Below are 16,706 nucleotides of genomic sequence, written 5' to 3' on the forward strand. Positions count from 1 at the left end.
ATCTCAGCGATGAGGGCCTTGGTTGTTTTCAGTATGTGTTAAAATGAGCCATGTTTTATGTCCCATTAAGTCAGAACCCACCCACAGCTGACCCTCTGGCAGGATTTTAGAGGCAGTAAATTGTACAAGAGGAGATTGTCCATCTTTCTCCCATGAAGCAGCTGGTGGGTTCAAACTATGCATCTTTGCATTGACAGCGCATTTCCTTACCATTAAGTCACCAGAGCTCCATAAAGTTAATGATAGGACAAGCCATATCCTTTCAAATTCACATTGAAATACAGGTGGGAGCAAGGCGTAACTTAATTTCTGAATGTAATCACTCATTTCTGTTCAGTTTTTTTTAAAGCCCCTTCTAGAAGGTGTTTTTTCTTCACTGGGGACTTCTTTCTCTTGTACTTCACATGAAGAAGCAAAACACAAATGCTGGTGACTTTAAAAATGGAAAAACTATGACCCTGAGGCTTAACTCAATGATTTCATTTCTGTTTACCTCTGTAGCCGTGTGTAATCTGCACAGATAAAACAACACCAGACTCACTCTTCCTTGCTTTATTTCCACGTCGACATTTCCCCCTGTGGTGCTACAAAGTCATTTTAATGATTCCTCTGTATTCTGTCCCATTGCTTTACAAATATTGATTAACATTGTCCCTGAATATCGAGCATTTCTTTTCCAAAGGTTAGCTCATAGAGAAATATCGCATTGAGTGTCTATGTGTGTATAATTTTATTTTCTTCTATTTCTGTTGGATTACATCCTTGGATAACATTCATAGAAGCATAATTATTACCTTGAGGAATAAGATCATTTTCATGACTCTTGCTATGTGTTGTAATAGCGGCTTGGTGGAGGTACATGGCTCCCCCTGATTTTACAAGGGCGTACTCAAAGCTAATCCCAGTGAGATAGAGGTCAGACTTACTTTCTCTCTCCAAATGTTTCACCCATTCTGACACCAGTAGTCCCTCTCATGGCCCTTTCTACTCCTTTGCTGGACACGATAAATTATTGCAGTGGCCATGTAGAACTCACAAGTCATATTCACATCTTGGTGTTTATTGAGGAAGTAGCAGGTTAGGAGACTCTGATTTCATCGTATGTAGGGAATTTTTCTGATAAACCAAAGGTGCCCCCTTTCTGGCAGTTCGAATCTACCAGTGGCTCTGAAGGAGAAAGATGGATAGTTTCCTACCATGTGATTTACAGCTTTGGAAGGTCAGCTTTGATTCTAACTCAACTACGATGATTTTTGAACAGGTTACACTTCAAGATCAGGAACACTCAGGATACTCTTCTTGGATCAGCCTCTTAATCATGTGGCAGGCAGAAGGCTTTCTGGCCCTTTGCCCCTTGGGCCTCTTAGGCTGATTGATGAAAGTTACAAAGATCTTCTAACTCTGCTAATAAATACCTGGAGGTACCTGGCTCTGTCGGTAGGCCTTGGCCTGATGACACCCAGCTCTCTCACTCTGTGATTCAATAAGTCCACCTCTGTTCCTTGTTCCCAGAGACCCCCCACTCTCTCTGTGCCAGGAAGCCCACCATGCCATTTCCTACCAGCAGCTGTGTTCTGTTACTTTTGCTGCTGTTTCTCTGACACCACTTCTTGCCTTTCCCCCTCTCTTCTGGGTCCACTAGGTTCCTAACACAAGGATCCTGGGGTGCAAAGGATGCACCCTGCTCCACATCTCTGCTTCTTGGTGGTAATGAGGTCCCCTTTCTGCTCTGGGATTTTAAATATTGCTGGATGGCAAGACTGACCATTCCCCTTGTTAGCATTCCATATGCATGATTTGCATGTCTCGTCCTCCGCAGCTCTTTTGGCCTAGTGGGTAAGGAGTTGCACTGCCAACACAAAGGTGGTGGTTCTTATGTGCCGTAGCGTCACCTGTGACTCATAGCAACCCTATGTACAGCAGTAGGAGAGTTGAACTCACCAGCTGCTTCTTGGGAGAAGGATGGACAGTCTCCTTTCATTCAGTGTCCAGCGTCTGAAAACCCACCAGAGGGTCAGCTATGAGTCACTTCCTCCTGGAGGGCAGTGAGTGAGTGCCCCCCCCAACTGCCATGAACCCTTCACATGGTTAGTAAGCTACCCAATCCCCTCAGTGAGTGGTGAGCACCTCATTTACATAATTCCACTCTGCACAACAGAGTTTGTGAGGATGACACCGGCTTGACCAAAGCTGTACATAGGGTCACTATGAGTCGCCATAGACTTAACAGCCTATAATAACAGCAGCAATCCAGTCATTTGGTGGGAGTTACAAAGACTGGCTAAACGGGTCATAATAAGCAATCCTGTGCCTTCCATCTATTATCACAGGGCTTACCAAAGTGATGATGTCAATTTACAGGGCATGAATGAATGAGATGGGGCCTCTGGGAAAAAAAAAGGGGGGGGACCAGCATTTGGTGTTACAGCTTGTAAAATTCACGTTTAAGAGACTATCATGATTTTGTGTCATTTTCATGTGTTTGATTCCTCTCCAAGCATTTGATCTTCTTTCTAGCAAGAGGTACCAGGCTGTTCCCACGCTCATCAGAGCAGAGCATGTAGCTGGCTTTAAACCACTCTCATGTCTCTCAATGGGAAGAATTCCTGCAGCCTTGCTGCCCAGAAGCCAACACAGAAAGAGAAGGAGTAAGTCACTTAGTAACATGGTGTTGCCGGTGTCCATAAAACTCAAGGGCTGTATTTTCCCCAACAGGAGAAGAACCTCCTGCGTCACTACTGTACTGCTCATATTTGCAGCTTCAGCTCTTGACTCTTCTCAGACCTTGTCCTGCTTGACTCCCAACAGCACTTGCCTCTGTGCCCCACTCTTCCGAACAATCCCTTTCTCTCTTTTGCGTCCGTGCCCTCGTTTCTGTTTCCTTCTTTCTTTCCAGCTGAACTTTAAAGTCATCTTCTGCCTCTGTCTTCTCTCCCCTGGCCATTGAATGGGGCGTTTTCTGTGTCTTAGTATTCTCCTCTTCTGTGCTCCCCATCGAGGGCTTCTGTTCTCCCTTCAATGTCATGACTCCCAAATCTAGATCGTCAGACCTCTGGGTGGAGACCCCTTGGTGGCAGTTGTTAGGTGCCATCAAGTCAATTCCGACTCGTGGTGACAGAAAAACCTCAGCCCAGTCCTGACCGTCCACGCGCTGATGTGCCCACGCCCATAGTGACCGCCACTGTGGCAGTGGATCGTGTGGAGACTCTTCCTGTTTTTCATGGACCCTCTGCTTGACCAAGATGCTGTCTTTCTCCAGAGACTGGCCCATCCTGCTGACATGTCCAAATTATAAGAGACAGACTCTCACCAGCCATGCTGCTGAAGAATCGTCGGGACTGTGCCTCATTGAAAATGAATCTGTTCCTTTGGAAGTTCATGGTTTATTCAGTACTCGTCACTAACACTATAATTTAAAAGCACCAGTTCTTCTTCAGCATTCATTAGTCAGTGTCCAAGTGTGGAGGGGAAGAAAGGATGCCAGCTGGAAGACAATAGAAGCTTCCCAGCTATTGGATTTCCTTGGTGGACATTCTTAGACCATCTCATCAGTCCACAGAGAGCTCAGGGTTCAGCCAATGAACTAGTTAGAGGATGTGACTTCTTAGCTCTTCTAACATCTGGTGAGTCAACAGGTGGGCAGGCTCTTTCTAAGCAGGCTGCTTGCTGACACGTTTGCCTCATGTGTTTATCCTCTCTGTGTTTAGCTGTATTAATGCCACGTTGAAAGGCACTTACAAAATCCCTGAATATCACTTATCTCAGGCAGCAGTACATCTTTGGGAGGAAGAAATCTTTGCATCAAAAATCAGCATAGCAATTAAAAGGCATAGAGGTCTGTGGGGATAAATGCAAATTGAATTGGGAAAGGGATGCTTGAGAAACTTTTCAAAAGCCAAGAGCTAGTCATTTGGTACCCCACCAAAGTTATTCTTTCTTCTTTAAAGCATGGCCTTTCAACTGCTTCCAGTTTATTTTCTTAATGCTTCAGTGACTAAAAATGGCAAAACAGTTTATTTATGTAAAGAGCACACACTGTATGCAGAGGAGCAGCTGCTTCTAGGTACACAAATGAATAAAAAGCTCGGGAGCGTGCTGGTTTTTTTTCCTTAAAAAATAAATGAAGAGGAAATCTTGATTCAGTCTTCGGTGAGGAGTTGAGAATCCTTCATTCAGTGGTCTCGTGAAGTTTCATCTGGATTGATGGTATTCTGTTTGTGTCTTATTAGAAACCCTTCTGTTGTTTTTGAACATTGTGACTCAGTTGATTTTGCCAGAAAAAAGTTTAAAAGTGTCGATGAGGATAACACCAGGTAGTCGCAATTTTAATAAATTATTGCTGCCTATTATTTGGTCTGCTGCTCCTCCCCTTGTATTTTAAAGACATGATGTTATACTGGGTGGTGTTAATTCTGACTCACAGCTGCCATACGACAGGTAAACACCTCACCTGACTCCCCACCATTCTCCCAATCTCTGTTGGCCTTGAAACTGTAACTGCAGTCCTTGTATGAGTCGAGCTCACTGAGGAGATGTCTGTCCTTTGCTGACCCTTTCCTTTTCCAAACATAATGCTCTTTTTACTCTTGACAACATGCTTAAAGTATGTGAGAGAGTCATGACCCCTTCAAAGAAAGGAACTGAAAACCAACTGTGGGTGCTTCCTCCTCCTGCGTCCACTCTCCCTCTGTGTCCTCACCGAGAACTAAATCTCCAAAAAGAGTGTGTCTGCTAGCTTTCTCACTAATTCCCGTCTGCTCACCCCGTGCACACTGTTGCCTGGCATCTCACTCGATAGACCTTTTGTTTATTAATCTAAAGGCTGGATTCCCTGATGAGATTATGAGCACCCCAAGGTTAGAGAACCCATCTTTACTCCCCAGGATGCTATCTCCACGTCTACAATTCTGCTGGACACATTGTATGTGCTTAGTACTTACGCTTTGGTGTGGTCAGCTGGGGGCCTTGACTTGCTAGTGCTGCCTGGCTTGGTATTGGCAAAGCTGTACCTGAAGTGTCAGTGCAGGGTGGCAGCCAACCCTCCACTCTACTCCCACATGGAAAGAATGTAATGGGGACACCATAGGCCTGACCCCCACGAAGGTAGTTACAGGCCTCCCCACCAGACATTGGACACCTTGAGCCTCCTAGGATCCAGAAAGAAGTTTGAACCAATGAGTCATTTATGCCTATTACAAACTGTCCCAGGAAGTGGCTACAGAATTAACCACAACATTCAATGCATCAAAGGCCATGGATCAAAGCCATCACTGTCCACTTGGTGAGCTGGCACCCCACAGTCTCTCTGCGTTTTCCTTTGGAGTGGATGGTGCTTGGAACTACTTAGTGAATGTCCATATTTCATGTTAACTTAGAGTTTCAAGAGAATAAGTGCTGTTTCTTTCTTCTTCACTCTGGACACAGGAGTGAGACAACTGGCTGCTATAGTGGATGTGGAGGGTCAGACATCTCTCATGCCACCATGTGTCCCTTCACAGATATTGCTGCTGTTTAGTTTGACAGATTGAAGTTCTGCAGCAACCTTGCCTGAACAAGGTCTATTGGCACTATTTCCCCAACATCATATCTCTGTGTAAAAATTTAACATTCTAGTAATAGTTCAGACTTCATAATGCACTTACACATGTCCAGCATAGTGTAGTGATGACTTTCATTTGCACTGGGAAAGAAAAGAAATAAATGTGACTTGCTTTATGACCCTGTGCACTTTTCTTTGATGGCCTGGAAGTGAACACAGGAGGTGTGCTCATACTCAGCGCAGTCCTAAGACACGTTAGGGTCTCATTAGTGCACATTTCATTGCACTGGATTGATCAGAAGTGTTTATTTTTGCAATTATATATCCTTAGGGAACTCTGGTGGCCTGGTAGGTAAGGAGTTGCACTCCTAATCCAAAAGTAGGTGATTCAAATCCACCCACTGCTCCATGAGAGAAAGATTAGCAGTCCTGTCTAGGATTCCTAGCCTCTGAAAACCTTCTGGAAGACCAGCTACGAACGGATTCCAATTCGACTCAGAGAGTTAAGCAGAGCTTAAGTAATTAAAAAGGGGATCCAGTTATTCACTCAGATTTGATTTAGTACATTAGAACAAATTTTATGAAACCTTCAGGTACTAAAAAAATGTCCCACAACAACAACAACAGAAAGTTCTTATTTCTATTTTTCTTGAAGACACATGGCTGCTTTCCTGAGTTTCTCCAAGAAGGCGCTCACACACTTGAAGGAGTTTATTTGATATGAGATGGTGCGATGGCTCCTACCTTATTTTTCTTTTTTGGTAGCCCTTTGTTTTTTCAGAGTCTCTTCCCATTCCAGACAAAATTAAATTTCCTTTTTCCTATTGTGGAAGAATGTAATTGATCTTATTGAGATTGCATTAAATTTATAGATTGCTTTTGGTAGAATTATTATTTTTCACAAGGAGTCTTCCTATCCATGAACATGGTATATGCTTCCATTTCTCAAGGTCCCTCTTTGTTTCTTGCAGTGATGTTTTTTAGTATTCTTTGTATAGATCTTTTGTGTTTCTAATTATATTTATTCCAAAGTATTTAATATTGTGGTATCTATTGTAATTGATACTGTTTTTATTTCCTTTTCCATATCAATGAGATGGATTGATTCCATCCCTGGGGTGATGGGGATAGAAGTGTTAGAGACAGTGAGATTGGCAAAGGATAGAGCAGGGTTTAGGGCTGTTGTACATAGGGTCATTATGGGTTGCAAGCAACTCAATGGCACAAAACAACAACAGTAGTCTCTGTTACTGTTGAGGAGGCCAGCTGACTTGTCCATAGAGAGGAATGTGTAGGAAGACTCTGCTTGTCTCATTCCATGAAACAAAAGCAAGCCTGCTGTTGTCAAGTTGCTTCTGATTCCTCGGGACTTCATGTATCACAGAGTTCTGTTCACATAGGCCACCAGCCTGTCCTGTGCTTCTCTCTGTCATGCAACACAGCTCATTGTGGACTGCTTACCTGGGAGCTGGGATTCGAGGTGGGGAACCAGCAGCTCAGTGCCAAGCCACTTTTCCGGGCACAGCCTGGCACTGTGAGCCTCCTGCAGTCTCCGCAGCCTGCAGCCCCTTCCCAGGGAATTCAGCAGTGGAAATTAAGTTAAAAGGGACTGCCTGTCAGAGGGAGGCAGCAACAACAGGAACCATGGCCTCCACCATCCAGCCTTCTGTCAGCCCCTGCCCCTTGGGTCTCTCGGGAGTGAGTGTCAGTGGATTGGCATGGACAGGCGACCCCATGTGCAGGGGGCCTGTCAGCTGAAATTCAGGGGTGAGGCCTACATAGCTTTGGAAATTGGGGTCTGACAAGGGCGGCCAGATAAAGACCAGGGGAAGCAGGCAGGCAGGGATGCTTATCCGGGGATCCAGGACAACTGACCAAGGGACCCCTGCCTTCCAGACCTCCACAGAAAGTAGTCAGACCCTCTTCTGCTTCGTGTCAGCTCTGCTGTCATTGGCCAGTTGGCAAGATTTCAAACAGATCAACACCCCTTTGGGGGGGAACCGGAAAGCCTTGGCAGACAATTTTCGGCCTGGGTTTGATTGATAAATCCTTTGTGACAAGGGAGGATGAAGGAGGCCCCCAGTTTGGTACATATAAATAGAAAATTAGCTGGCAAAGTTGTCAAAGATAATTAACTTTCCGATTCCGCGGCTCTATTCAGGTTGACATCCTGAAATTATTTAGAAATGCACATGTCAACACTCTGACAGAATTTGGGGCTGATCAGATAAACAGATTTGGAGACGCAGGGTTGGAGAGCGACGGAAGCGCTTAGCTGGTGTTTTACCGCCCCGTGCTTCTGAGGCAGCAGCGCCCGGGCAGGCTGGGTGGCGAGGTGTGTGGGGCCCTGAGAAGGGGACCGGGGTGTCCCAGGGGTCGTAGTTGCAAGGTGCAGCACATTTGGCTCCTTCCTCACCCACAGTTTAACTGCACTGACCCCTGACTGGCCCTCCCTGGCCTCTGCTGGCAGGGCAGTGCTCCAAGATGTTCTGCGTCATGTTCACTGTAACCTGAGCAATTGCAGGGCATAAAAGCACACAGGCGTGCTGTACTTTGAGCCGCCTCACGGTTTTGGGTGGATAACTTGGCATAACAGGTTTTTATGGGGTTCTGGGGGCCCTATGGTGAAAGGATTTGCTTGTGCTCCAAAAAAGTCAGTCGTTGGAACGTGCCAACCACTCTATGGGAGAAAGGCAAGGCAATCTTGTTTTCGTAAAGATCCCAAACTGCAGCCTCACTGCTGTGGCATCTACCCAGAGTCCGTTGGCTTCTGGAGCCCCAAATCTTTATGGGAGGAGACTTGTCATCTTTCTCAGGGTGGCTGGCAGATTAGAACAGTCAACCTTTAGGTTAGCAGCCTGATATTATGCCACCAGGGCTCCTTTCCGTAAAGTCTTATGGTCTGAAAAACCCTATGGGGCAGTTCTAATGCAGAGTCCACATGATGGAAATGGGTTTGATTTGGGAACAGGTTTTGAAGCCCCTGAGTGGTACAAATAGTTCATGTTCCCCATGGATAAGGTTAGATGTTTGAGTCTACATAGTGATACCTTGGCAGAAAGACCTAGAAATCTATTTCCAAAACAGACGACCATTGAAAACCATCTGTAGCACAGTTTTACTCTTATAAGGTTGCAGCCACCATGAGTGAGAACACACCACCAAGAGGGGGATGTTGTCGGGAGGGGCCTGTCCTAGACTAAGGACATGGTGCTGGCAAAGGGGAGAGAGAGGAAGACCTTCAATGAGATGAGTGGACTCAGTGATTGCAGCGGTGGGTGTGAGGATATCAGAGATGGGGAGGATGGCTCAGGACAGGTCATAAAGCTTCAAATCTGCAGTTCTTGGAGTCTCCATGAGGTGTACTTGACTCCACAATGCCTAACAACAGCAGTGACAACTAAAGGGGAATGCCGATGTGGCATTTTTCATCTCATTATTGGAAGTAGTCCTTTAAAAGCAGATCAATTTAGAGCCAGTTTCTTCCAGTGTAGAGCATCATTTCTGAAGGCTGTATGATGATGGATAAGAAGGATCATTTACTGAGCATTTATTATGTGACCCACGCCACTCTCTGAGAGCTTCAGTCAACTTCTTGAGGTAACCCAGCTATTCAGAAGGAAAGCTGGTTCTGTTTTTATATTCAGAATGGTTGTCATGGTTATTAGGTGCTATGGAGACTCACCGGGACCCTGTGCACAGCAGAGTGAGACTCAGGCCTGTCCTGCACCATACTCACGGCTACTGCTGTATTTGAACCTATTGTTGTAGGTTCTATCTCATTGTCTATCTCATTGACACTCTTTTCCTTATTAAAGAGAGGAAGATACTACCTTTCATGTAGAGGGAACAAGGGAGAAAAGAGATTTTAACTTACTATAGTTTTTAAAAGAAGATCCTCAACACAATGGCAACTGTAACTATGGGTTCGAGCATGTCTCTGATTGTGAGGATGGTGTATGATGGGGCAAGGGTTAGATCCATTGTTCCTAGAATTGTTGTGAGTCATACAGAGAGCTCTGTTGGCCTGGTAGATAGAAAGTTAGGCTACCAAGCTAGAGGTGGGTGATTTTAATCTGCTGCCCTCAGGCCTGTTTTTAATTGTTTTTGGTCAAACATTCTTCTAAGAGGCATAGCACTGGTCTGTCCATTTGCTGTACAGAGATAACTCATGGTTGCTGTGAAGCTGAACACTGTGACACTGATGTGTCAAATGTGATAATGGTTACCCATGGTGGACAGTGTTTGGTGGAGCTCCCAGATTAAAATAAGCTTGGAAGCAGGGGTGGAATCTACTTCTGAAATAGCTTGCCTCTATAAACTATGAACTTAGAGAAATGATGAATGTTATACAAGTGTTCAGGTCTTTGGTTCATAGGGTTGTTATGAATCATCTACGACTTGACGGCATTTAACAACAATAACAACAGCAACACACCTTTTTTTATTATTCATTGTAAGGAATATTTACAGAGACTTTTTGGATTTCCATTCATTCATTAACAACACACCTTTTATTTTCCAGTATTCCCAATACTTCTTTTTACCTTACTCTTTTGTTAATTACAAAAGTTGTATGCATAGTATGAATAATATAATTGAAACAGTACAGGATGGCAACAGAAAGTTAGGTGACTGTAACCGGTATGTCCATTCTCAACCCTAAACCACAAGGTACTGTTTGAGCCTTCCTCTCCTGTCCCCCAGCCCTTCAAGTGCATAGGAGTCTCTAGTAATGGACTCAAGCATATTAAGGTGGTGAGGACGATGCCGGACAGGACAAGGCTCTGTCTGTGAAACACACCAGTGCTAGGCTCAAGCTCCATCCACATTCTCAAAGGAAACTTGCATCAAACCCCATCCTTGTCTCTACTCTTACCCTCTCTATTTTCTGAGTAATGGACTCTTAGACTGAGGAGCAATGATGTCAGTTTGAAGGTGTGCCTGATTCAGGCCATAGTCTTTCCCATTACTTGCTGTGCATCTGAGAGCTGGACAGTGAATAAAGGTGGCAGAGGAATTGATGCTTTTGAGCTGTGGTGTAGAGAAGAGTGCTGTGTATCCCATCGCCTGTCAAGAGAACAAACAGATGTATGTCCTAGAGAATGTGCAGAGTGCTCCTTGGAGGCAAAAATGAAAAAGCTTTGTCTCATAAACTTTGGGCATATTATTAGGAAAGGCTATTCCTTACAGAGGGACATCATGCTAGGAAATGTGGAGAGAGGAAGACCCTCAACGAGACAGACAGACACAGTGACTGCAGCAATGACACAATGCAGTATGGCACAAGATAGAACAGGATTCAGATCTGTCGTTCATAGGATCTCTATGAATTGTATTCAATAGCACCCAACAACAACAGGCTCTCAGACTGAATTTGAACATTATCTTGTTCAGTGGCAGATTATGACCTAAGGACTAGATCCATCCCGCTGCCTTTTCTGAGTACAGCCTGAGAGCTGTGAACGGTTTTGAACATTCTTAAATGGTTGACAAGATGTTGGAAGAAAACTATTTTATTGCATGTGAAAACTACATGAGATTCAAATTTGAGCATCTGTAAATAAAGTCTCACTGGAACACAGCCTTTTGTTTGTTTATGTGTGGTCTGTGGCTGCTTCTGAGGAATAGTAGAATCGTTTCAACAGAGACTGTGTGACTTGGAAAGCCCAAAGCACTTCCTGTCTGCACTTTTTCCAAGGCTGGAGTACCCAGGAAGCAAGGTTCTTACAGACCCAGTTATACTCCCCCAGGCAGGGGGAGGGGAAAGTCCAAATGCTCAAATTCATTGTCCTTGAGTTGAACTGACTCAGAGCTGACCCACGGTGTGTTTCCAGAGGCTGTGGAATGCATGAGAGGAGATTGCACAACTTTCTCCTCTAGCACAGCTTGTGGATTCAAACCACTTGCCTTTGGGTTGGCAGGACAAGTCCTTACCCACAAAGTCACCAGCGCTCTCTAAAGTCAGGAGAAACCCATGTGACATTACTCACCACAGAAGGGCAAGTAACTAGAATTAAGCCCACGCGGACTGTGCTCATGGGTGCATCCCATGCCTACTGGCTAATCATTCCATCTCACTGTTTACTGAAGAGGTCAGGTGTCCCTGTTGTACTTTGACGCATCAGTGAGAGTCATTGAGTTTACTGTAACTGGTCACATTCTCAACAGACATCATTGAAGCATCAGCGTCTCAACATGGGTGCTGTTACAGCTGAGGAAACTGAGCCTGAGAGGGCCTCAGGACATGGGAGAAGCTATCAGAGCAGAGCCGCAGCTCCCCTCCACGCCTGGCTGGCTTCCCACTCAAAGCTTGGACGCAGAATCCCCTCCTGACATTGTCATTTCACCACAGTTCCATGCGTCCAGGCTGTGGCTTTGCTCTCTGCTTGAGAACCAATGGTGATTACGACTCTGGTGGGCAGGATAATGGTCCCCACAACTGGTTACATCCTAATCCCTGATGTTGCAGATTGTCATTGAGTCGGCTCTAACCCATAGTGACACGATCCCTACAACACAACAAGACCCTGCCTGGTCTTTGCCATCTTGATAGTTGCTATTCTTGAACCTGTTGTTGGAGCTGTTGAGTTGATCCACCTTATTGAAGGTCTTTTCTCTTTCGCTGACCCTCCACTTTATCAAGCATCACTGATGTCTTTCTCCAGAAATTGGCCCCCTTTGATAACATATCCAAAGACAGCGAAATTTAATCTTAGCATCTCTGTCTCTAAGGAACATTCAAACTACACTTCTACCAAGAAAGATTTATTTCTTCTTTTGGCTGTTCATGGTATATTTAACACTCTTCTCCAACACTACATTTCAAATTTGTCAATTGTTTGGTCTTCCTTCTTTCCAGTCCTAATGGTTAGAACCTGTGGATACTGCCTGTTATCACAAAAGACTACAGATTGGGTTAAGTTGAAATCTTGAGACAGAATGATCCTTCTAGATTACCCAGATAGCCAGTAATCCTGAGAGTTTCTTTTGTTTTGTTTTTGGTTTTTTAAGACAAAAAGGTTAAAGAAGGAGAAGGTGCTGGCATAATGGAGTAGAGGTTGGGTAATGAGGGGTGAGGGACCCCAAACTGGGCAATGTGAATGTCCTCTAGAAGGTGGGAAAGTGAGTTGCCATCTGGCCTCCAGGACAGTGACAGGATTAAAGCCACTAAGGAGCAAAAGGAGAACAATGCAAACACCAGATCTTTATTATCAAACTTCTCTAAGTATAAAAGAGGCTTTTCTGTTAACTGAAGTGGATTGCAAAGGGACGTCTATGCTGTAGGTGTTAAGAATATTAAACTTAGACAAAACAATAGACATGTCTGTCAAGTGGACGGTAACACCAGACAGGTACTCATCCCTTAGATCAAGCAACAATACAGATCAAAAGGACAGTATTTATGCAGGGATGGATGGATGGATGGATGGAAGGAAGGATGGAAACAGGAATCACAGGGAGGAGTTGGGAAGAGTGCTACTTCAATGTGGGAATTGTAGTCAGTGTAATCAAACAAAATGCATGTGAATTGTTGCACGTATTTGAATCATGTCTGTAATAGCTCATTCAATTCACAATAAAAAAATAAGTAACTTATTTCAGTTAGGGACAGCTTAGAGGGCTTCCTATAGAACGGGACTTCTGTTGGATGCCATCAAGTCAGTTTTAACTCCTTACAACAGAGAATTGCTTGAGGTTATGTTCTTTATAGGAGCAGATAACTAAGACTTTATTTCTTGAAGACCTGAAGCACATGCTGTAAAACGTCAAGGACTGCAGTCTTCAATATAGATTGAAGCTCAACATCAAGAAGATAAATATTCTCATCACTGGGCCAACTGGCAGCACCATAATATATGGAAAAGAGATTGAGGTTGTTAGGAATTACAGCTTGCTTGGATCCACAATCAACACTCTTAACACCAACAGTCAGGAAATCAAGACAAATTGCATTGGGAAAATCTACTGCCATGGACCTCTCCAGAGTGCTGAAGAATAATGGTGTCAGATACAAAGATGCGCCTAATCCAGGCCATGGCCTCCTCAATTTCTTGTTATGCTTCAGAGAGCTAGACAATGACTAAGGATGACAGAAAAAGAATAGATGCCTTCAAGTGGTGGTGCTGGAGACGAGTCCTGAACAGACTATAGACTGCCAAGAAAACAAATCTGTCTGTCTTGGAGAGGGTGAAACCAAGTCTCTCCTTAGAGGCTATTTGAAGCTCTGCCTCACTTACTTTGGGCATGTGGCCAGGAGAGATCGATCCTTGGAGGACATCATGATCGGAAGGGTGGATGGACATCACAGGAGAGGAAGACCCCACATGAGAGGGATTGATACAGTAACTAGAGCAATGGGAGTTGGTGTGCCAGAGTTAGTGGAACTAGCTCATCACAGGGAAGGGTTCAGAGCTGCTGTACACAGGGTCACTATACATCCCAGGCAACAGCACATAACAACAATAAGCCACTGTGACAGGTTTTGAAGCAGGAATGGCATCCACTTCCTAAACAGCATGCCTCTAGAACCTGTGAACTTTGATAAATGTCGATAGTTGTTGATGGGCTTTAAGACTTTTGTTCATAGGGTCGCTATGAGTTGTGCCTGACTTGAAGGCAATCAACAACAACAACAACTGGGTAGATTTGATCCTCCAACCTTAACGTTAGTATATGAGCACTTCCACATTGTGCCACCAGGCTCCTTAGTAAAGAAGAGTGCTGTTCTTAGGTGCGCCCTTACTTCTGAGGAACTCTTTTCTCTGACTGTACTTCTTCCAGGAAAGATCTGTGCTTTTGCAGTCCATGGCAGGTTCAAGGGAGCCATGATTGCTGTTAGGTGTTGTTGCATTGACTGTGTTTCACAGCAACCTTGAGAACAACAGATTGAAGTCTTGCTCTAACGCCCACCATCCTCACAACGTCTGCCATGGCTCAAGCCCACTGTTACAGGCACACTGTGTCAGTCCATCTCGTTCGAGGTCATCTTCTCTTTCACTGATCCTCTGATTTGACAGCATGATGCCTTTGTCCTAACTCTGGTGCCTCCTGACGACGTGACTGCCCAGAGTATAGGAGTCAAAGTTTCACCATCTTTGCCTCTGAGGAGCTCCCTGCTTGTACTTCTTCCGAGACAGCCTGCTTCGTTCTTTGGGCAGTTCATGGAATATTCAGCACTCTTCCACCAGCAGCCCAATTCTGAGTTATCAGTTCTTCTTCCACCTTCCTTATTCGTTATCTAACTTTCACATGCATTCAGAGCAACTGAAAAATACCATGACTTGGGTCACATGCACCTTGTTCTTGAAACTGACATCTTTTGTCTTTTAAAGAGGCCCTTAGGAGCAGGTGTTACCAATGCAACATGCCTTTAGATGTCTTTTTAAAAAATGTGGGTTTTGTTGTTGTTGTTGTTGTTATTGGTGGTGGTGGTGGTGGTGTGTGTGTGTGTGCCGTCAAATCAGATCTGCCTGGTCCAGGTCCAGGAGATTGTCCCTTCTTCTCCAGCACAATATCTGGTGGATTCGAACAGCATACTTCTGGGATTACAGTGCAGCTTCTTGCCACTAGGCCACCAAACTCCTCCCTTTAGCTGTCTTGACTGCTGCTTCCTTTGACATTAGGAACTTGTGGTCTCATGGAATTCCCTAGGCAGGGCTTGCTTCATCGCAGTCTTTGAAGCTAGAAGCCACATCAGCCACAGGGTATACGGAAACAGAGGACCAGAGTCAGAGATGGATTGCTCTAAGCTTGTCTCGCTCCCAGCTCCTAGGCTTGCACTGCACACAGGGAGTTGACACCAGGCCTTCTGGCACGTACCGTGAGGCTGATGTTGTTCTCCGCAGCTGGTTGGCTCCTCCATGCTACGGAGCTGCTCAGCTTTTGCAAGAGAGAAATCACAATCTAGCCTGCATTTTATTAGTATTGTGACCATTTGCAAATTAATTTGGAAGGCGGTATAATTTACCTCTTGTATAGAATTCAGTTTTGATTACTGCCATGTCACTGAAGCTCGGGCTCTCAAGAAAGTTCTTATTATGAGAAATTAAGATGCCTTTCTCACTCGTCCAGATAAAATAAACGTATGGCTGCGGGCCACAATCAAATTAAAAAATATCATTTAATCCAGGGAACATAATTATTTGAATGAAACTGGAGAGGATAAACTCAATCTAGAGTTTGAACGTTGACGTGAATTTTTTGAAGGCTATTTCCACTCATCACTGACTTTTAATAGCACTTTGTAGAGAACAATTTACAGCGCAAACCTTTTAGGATGAGGTGGGTTATTGCAGAAAATCGGGTGAGGTCCCTGCCAGAGATCTTCCCCAGGCCACTGCTGGGGTGATACTGTATTTATGGGGGTTCCCAGGAATAGTCCAGATCACCCAGTGCTAGCACCCTTGCCTTTCTTTTCATTTCCTGGGCCCTATCTTGCTCAAGATGCCATTTGAGAAGAAAAAACTTAGCTTTTGTGAGTGGACTATGCACTGTGTGTGTAATTATATGTATCTAGTAAATGAGAGTTTGTATATCCATATGAGTATATGCACGTATTGTACAAATATATACATATACGTGTATATGGTTTTGTGTATATTTATAGAGCACATGAATATAATATATGTGCACTTGTATATGTGTATAGACCAGAGAGCACTGGTGGCTTAGTGGGTAAGGAGTTTCACTGCCCGCAGACAGGCAGGTAGTTAAACCTACCAGCTGCTCCATGCAAGGAAGGTGGGCACTCTCCTCCCATGCAATTTACAACCTCTGTAAACCTGCTGGAGGATCAGCTACGAGTTGGTTCTGACTTGAGGGCACATCATAGTGAGGAGATATGTCTATATGTAGGTAATGTATTAACGCAAGGGGTGTGTGTGTGTGTGTTTGCATTCGTGCATAGTGCATAAAAGGTGGGGTGTGTGTTTGCATGTGCACATTTGCATGGCGTATATGCAGAGGTGTGTACAGGCTATGTGTTCATGCATTTGGGGGAATGGTCCTGATCTCAGTGTTGGGCTGTGTACGCTGAGTTTGGCTTTAGTAGTGATGATCATTGTCCTGTGACTAGAGCTTTGGGAAGTTAACACTTTGGTGCACATCGTGTCCAATTGCCATGGCCAGCACCTGTGAGTCTTTGTGTCTTCTGGTCCTGGAGCCC

This window comes from Elephantulus edwardii, unplaced genomic scaffold (genome assembly GCF_000299155.1).
Source record: "Elephantulus edwardii isolate Elephantulus edwardi_28Jun2011 unplaced genomic scaffold, EleEdw1.0 scaffold00072, whole genome shotgun sequence".
NCBI classification, from domain to species: domain Eukaryota; kingdom Metazoa; phylum Chordata; class Mammalia; order Macroscelidea; family Macroscelididae; genus Elephantulus; species Elephantulus edwardii.